Source organism: Otolemur garnettii, unplaced genomic scaffold (genome assembly GCF_000181295.1).
Source record: "Otolemur garnettii isolate 467f Iridium unplaced genomic scaffold, OtoGar3 scaffold00113, whole genome shotgun sequence".
Taxonomy (NCBI): Eukaryota; Metazoa; Chordata; class Mammalia; order Primates; family Galagidae; genus Otolemur; species Otolemur garnettii.
The window spans coordinates 2671493-2677816 of NW_003852508.1; the positions used below are offsets into that span (position 1 = coordinate 2671493).

The 6324-nt window shown below is 46.1% G+C and overlaps 1 pseudogene; it reads left to right on the forward strand.

Moving 5' to 3' along the window:
* The first annotated feature begins 2393 nt into the window (after positions 1-2393).
* LOC100963447 lies at positions 2394-3220 on the forward strand (annotated as a pseudogene).
* The last annotated feature ends 3104 nt before the right edge of the window (positions 3221-6324 follow it).

Here is a 6324-nt window from a genome sequence, read left to right on the forward strand (position 1 = left end):
TCACAGCAACCTCCAGCTCTTGGGGTTAAGCAATTCTCTTGCCTCAGCCTCCCAAGTAGCTGGGACTACAGGCACCTGCCACAACACCTGGCTATTTTTTTGTTGCAGTTTGGCCAGGGCGGGTTTGAACCCGACTCCCTCGGTATATGGGGCCAGCGGTCTACCCACTGAGCCACAGGCACCGCCCAGAAGGATAGCTTTTAAACTCACAGTGATCGTTGCCTCTGGGGTGAGATCTTGGAGACTGGGAAACAAGGATAGTGAGAAGCTCACACCTCACTATATATCCTTTTGAACTCTGAGTATTTTTTCTTTCACCAAATGCATCTTCTTTTTTTAAATCTTGTTTTAAATTTTGCAAGCAGTTTTCGATTTATGGGAAAAAATGAGCAGAATCCTCACTCATCTATCCACACCCTGTTATGTATTAGCTTCTTTCATTAGCCTAGTTAATTTGTAGCAACTGGTGAGCCAGTGAGGGTACATTGTTAACCAGAGTCTGTAATTTCCGTGAGGGTTCACTTTTGGTGTTTTGTACATTCCGTGGGTTGTGATGATGCCATGTATCTGCCACCACAGGATCAGACAGAATAGTTTCCCTGCCCTAAACATCCTCTGCCCTCTGGCTGCTGACCCTAATCCTCATCACCCCTCCCTCCAGGCCCATGGCCCCTGATCTTTTTACTATCTCCGTAATTTTGCCTTTTTGTTTTGTTTTGTTTTTTAACATGTGCTTCATTACTTATTTTTTAAAAACCTTTCATAAAATGTAAAAATATTTTTGAAAAGTCGGTTCAAACTAGGTTAGCCCTTCAGAAAACCACCTCCAAACTGTCATCGTAAAGGAAGTTAGCAATATTAACTAATGCCAACTTAACATATGGAAAGAAAATTGTTAGAAATATAGTTGAGTGTTTTCTGGACAGCCTGTTGCTGAGGTAAAGGGATCACACCGTATCTCCAAAATCCTGCCCTCCTCTCTCCCTCCCTCCCTTCCTAGTATCTAGAAAATAATTCCACTGACATAATCAAGAAAATTAGAAAAGACAGAGGTATTTGCAAATCTATTATTAACTGAATGTCACCAAGTTTGGGTGTTGGAAAGTTAAACGATGTGAGATGGCAGAACTCTCAAGACTCAAATGGGTTCTCAGAGAAAACGCAATCTTCACCACAGACGAGCATTCCCGAGGGCACACGTGTGGTAAACACAGGACCACCATGCAGCTATTTGTGGTTCTCTGTCAGCTTCTGCCTGCCCTGGGCAGGTCCCTGGTCCCCACCGTAGATCCACTCCCTATCTCAATGGCATTCTGGAGCATTGGCATAGAGGTGAGTGTCAGGGACCAAATAGAGCTTCAGGTGGATGAAGCTCTTACTTTACTTGATAATAAAACAAGCTGAAAAATGAAGTGTTGTGTGGGGCTCGTGTATGATTTTTTTTTTTAGCCTTCTTTTTAAAGGCTGTATCAAATATGCTTGTGTCAAAACAATAATGCCAAAATGTCATATGCTTCCCAGACTTAATGAGATGCTAGTACACTTCTACTCCAAGAAGTGGAGCGCAGGTAGGAGGGGGTGGGTAGGAGGGTCTGGTGAGACACTGGCCAATTTGCAGTAATTAAAGGGGTCTATTTTCCAGGTGGGCTGTGACCCCCATGATATGTGTCCTGTTTTATGTAGAGCAGTTTCCCTGGATTCAATGTCCTCCACCACAACAGAGCACATTCGTTCATCTTGCATTCTCTGTAGAGACTATCAGAATTTCTGAATTATCAAAACTAATGCCAGAGTTATCAAAACCAGTCTTCTGGGGCCGTGCCTGTGGCTCAGTGGGTAGGGCGCTGGCCCCATATTGCCAAGGGTGGCAGGTTCAAACCTGGCCCCAGCCAGCTAAAACAGCAGTGGCAACTGCAACAAAAAATAGCTGGGCATTGTGGGGGGCCCCTATAGTCCCAGCTACTTGGGAGGCTGAGGCAAGAGAATCCCTTAAGCCCAAGAGTTGGAGGTTGCTATTAGCTGTGACACCACGGCACTCTACTGAGGGCAACAAAATGAGACTCTCTCTCAAAAACAAACAAAAAACCAGTCTTCTTGCTGGGTTTTAGTTTTAATCATGAGCTGTGCTCTAAAACCCCAGTGCTGTGAGCAGCAGCAGTGAGCAGTGTTTAGTTCTGACGTCTCCATGGTTTTCCCGACGAAACACACATCAGCTACCCACCTTTGGGCCCGAGAGTTTTGTTAGCAGAAATCAGCAAGGGAGTTGACAAATGCCAAACATGGGCCTGGGGTCTCCTGAGGGAAGGACTGTCACCACAGCAGGGACAGGGCATCTGGGATAGCACCTTTTCTTGGTTTTACAGGATTAGGAAAAGCAGTTGAGATACTTGAGGATGAAGCGGAGTATCTCCTTCCCAGCCACTGGCCGCCAGAAACTCATTGACGTGGACCATGAACGCAAACGTCCTACTTTCTGTGAGAAGCGCATGGCCACAGAAGTCCCTGCGGCCGCGCTGGGTGAAGAATGGAAGGGTTCTGTGGTCCGAATCAGTGGTGGGAATGACAAGCAAGGTTTCCCCAGGAAGCAGGCAGGGTGTCTCGACCCATGGCCGGTCCAGCTGCTGCTGAGTGAGGGGCATTCCTGTTACAGACCAAGGAGACCTGGAGAAACGAAGCGCAAATCTGTTCGCGGTTGCATTGTGGATGCCGAGCTGAGTGTTCTCAACTTGGTTATTGTTAAAAAGGAGCGAAGAGGGCAGCGCCTGTGGCTCAAAGGAGTAGGGCGCCGGCCCCATGTGCCGGAGGTGGCGGGTTCAAACCCAGCCCCGGCCAAAAACTGCAAAAAAAAAAAAAGGAGCAAAGGATATTCCTGAACTGACTGACACTACGGTACCTCGGCGTCTGGGCCTCTAGCAGAATCCGCAAACTTTTCAATCTGTCTAAAGAAGATGACGTTCACCACTATGTTGTGAGAAACCGGGGACCAGAGCACCCCAGATTCGGCATCTGGTGACTCCGCGTGTCCCGCAACATAAATGCCGCAGATTGCTCTGGAGAAACCCGTACTAAGAAAAATAAAGAGGAGGCTGCAGAATATGCTAAACTTTCGGCCCAGAGAACGAAGGAGGCCAAAGAAAAGCGCCAGGAACAGACGGCCAAGAGACGCAGGCTGTCCTCTCTGAGAGCTTCCCCTCCTAAGTCTGAATCCAGTCAAAAATAAGGATTATTTCTGAGTAACAAATAAATGAGTTCTTCTCTCCTTTAAAAAAAAAAAAAAGAAAGAAAGAAAAGAAAAAGAAAAACAGTTGAGTCACCCTAACGTCTTAATCTTCGCAAGAATTACTTGATGAGTTCATATAAACGCAGATTCTGGTCCCCTCAGCCAGCAGTTATCATAGGTTGAAGGGAGCCATTTTAACAAAATAACAAGACTGCACCTGTGGCTCAGGTGGCTAAGGCGCCAGCCACATACACCTGAGCTGGCGGGTTCAAATCCAGCCCAGGCCTGCCAAACAACAATGATGGCTGCAACCAAAAAATAGCCACGTTGTGGCGGGCGCCTGTGGTCCCAGCTACTTGGGAGGCTGAGGCAGGAGACTTGCTTGAGCCCAGGAGTTGGAGGCTGCTGTGAGCTGTGATGCCATGGCACTCTACTCAGGGGGATAGCTTGAGGCTCTGTCTCAAATAAATAAATAAACAAATAAAAAATAACAAGACCAGGTATGGAGGCTCACACCTGTAATCCCAGCACTCTGGGAGCCTGTGTTGGGGGATTGTTTGAGGTCAGGAGTTCAAGATCAGCCTGGGCACCATAAAAAAAAATTGTCTCTACAAAAATAAGAAAAATTAGTTGTGCAGGGTGGTGTGCACCTGTAGTCACAGCTACTTGGGTGGTGGGATGATTACTTAAACTCAAGAGTTCACAGCTGCTGTGAGCTATGATGAGGTCACTGCACTCCAGCCTGGGTGGAGACCCTGTCTCCAACAAATAAACAAACAGGAATTCAGATGTTAGTAGTCCAATGGCCCTAAATTCTCCGGGATTGAGTTTCATTTGCTTCACTTTACCTTCCCTTCATTTCACATGGCCCACATTTTTCTGGAGAAGAAATAAAATCTCAAAGGACAACTTTATTTGAATATTGAAATACATCATCAATATTGTAATTGCTGGCTACACTCAGCAGCATTGTAATTGATATCTAAGCAGTTTCTAGAACTGTTGAAGTATGCCAATGCATAGGATTGCAATGAGAGACCCATGTCAGGGAAGATCAGAGGACCTGGGACTCATACCCAGCAAGCATTTGTGAGTGGCCACCATAACAGGTTTATCCTCTGTTCCCACAAACACACACTTTCATACGGTCCTCCCAGCCAAATAAGAAACTAGAGGCTCAGAGAGGTGCTATCAAGGTCACAGATACCAGGCATGTTTGTGCTTTGCTCCCAGATCAGTCCCTGACCTCATGGCTGCAGTGTATCTGAAACTCCAGACAAGCAAGCATGAAATCACATGTCTTTAAATTTAATAGAAAAAGAAATAAAACTTTTGAAAATGTTTTCACAGAATGCCTGCATGAGTGTAGCCAGCAATAACCCCTCTTGGAGGGGAAATAATTTAGCTAGCTGTGGTTTAGAAATATTGCCCCACCCTCAACGTCAGACCAAGCCAGCCAGCTCCCTCCTCTCTGTGCCCTTACTTGAGTCATATGAATGTACCAGAGACACGAAGGGGAAATTCCATTAAACATCTGAGGTCCTGGTTCAGTAATGAGTGACTCAGATGCTGCTGACAGGCAGCCTGCCTTCCCAGCCCATCAGCCTTATTAAGAAGACACATGTGGTCAGGGCAGACCTGATGGGACTTGGGCTTCCAGAGCTCCAACTTTCAGCAGATGTCTAAATTATCAGCCCAGTTCTGGAGACAAAATTTTAGAAAGCTCTGGAACAAGTGACTTAACCTCCTTGATCCTCAGTATCTTTGTATATAAAATGAAAATAATGATACCTACAGCACCAAGAAATTGTGATGTATAAATAAAGATAGGGAAGTAACAAAACTGGCACAATGTCAGTGCTGGATGGATGTGAATTCCTTCTGATTCTCGGGAATGAAGAAGAAAATAGTGCCTGGCCAAAGGCACTTTTGACTTTATTTCTTCAATATCCGTGAATCAAAGGCCGAAGGATGCAGGAGACACAGAAGAGAAGGCTTATGGGACAAAGAGATGGAGCCTCTGGGATGATGCAATATGACAAATGCAGATACAGGAGGAGCAGGGAAGCAAAGCCCAGAGAGCGCTGACTAGTTCTAGAGAAAGTTTTAGGCAAAGCAAGCAGCAACAGTGAAACCACAGAGGCCTGAGAATGTGCTCAGGCACCAGAAAGTGGTCCATTCAGAGGGATGGCAGGAGGGGGAGGGGACTGGAAGGCTGTGCTGAGCACTTGTTCTAGGCTCTGGTTTGCAGCAGGGTAAAATAGTGAGAAGTGACCAGGGAAAAAAGGAGGAAGAAATATGTTGCTGAGAGGTAGGGTGGGGAGCATCTATAATTAGCACTTAAATAATTTCATAGACTGCAGTGAGAAGCCCCAGAGGCACCTTACATGTAGTAACTGCTGTATGTTGGTGGGTGTGTCCTTTCCCATGGCACATTCCAAAGTGTGACCTGGAGGCCAGGGTATCCAAAAGGGCATTCAGTCCATTCAAAGTGGCTGTCTCTGTAGGTGATGAGGTCAGCTCCTGGGAGAGGGAGGTTTCTATAAAACACCTTGCTTTCTTTTCTCAGACTTACTTTTCTCTAAAGGGCATAACCATGCCCTGGAATGTAGTTTTACAGTTTTGTTTTGCACATTAATTCACTCATTCATTCATTTAACAGAGATTTGTGAAGATGTATTCTGTGCTGGCAGAAGGTTGGGAGGAAAAATGTAAGGAAGAAATTTGTTTTTTCAAGGTGATTACTCCTAATGTATGGCATAGCTATAATAAAACGAAATGTGCTGTCTGAGGCCGGGTGTGGGGGCTCACGCCTATAATCCTAGCACTCTGGGAGGCTGAGGTGGGTAGATTGCTTGAGCTCAGGAGTTTGAGAACAGCCTGAGCGAGACCCCATATCTAAAAATCGCCAAGCATTGTGGTGGGCGCCTGTAGTCCCAGCTACTCAGGAGGCTGAGGCAAGAGGATCACTTAAGCCCAAGAGTTTGAGGTTGCTGTGAGCTATGACATGTCGGTACTCTACTGAGGATGACAAAATGAGCCTCTATATTTAAAAAAAAGAAGAGGGTGGCGCCTATGCCTCAGTGAATAGGGCGCCAGCTCCA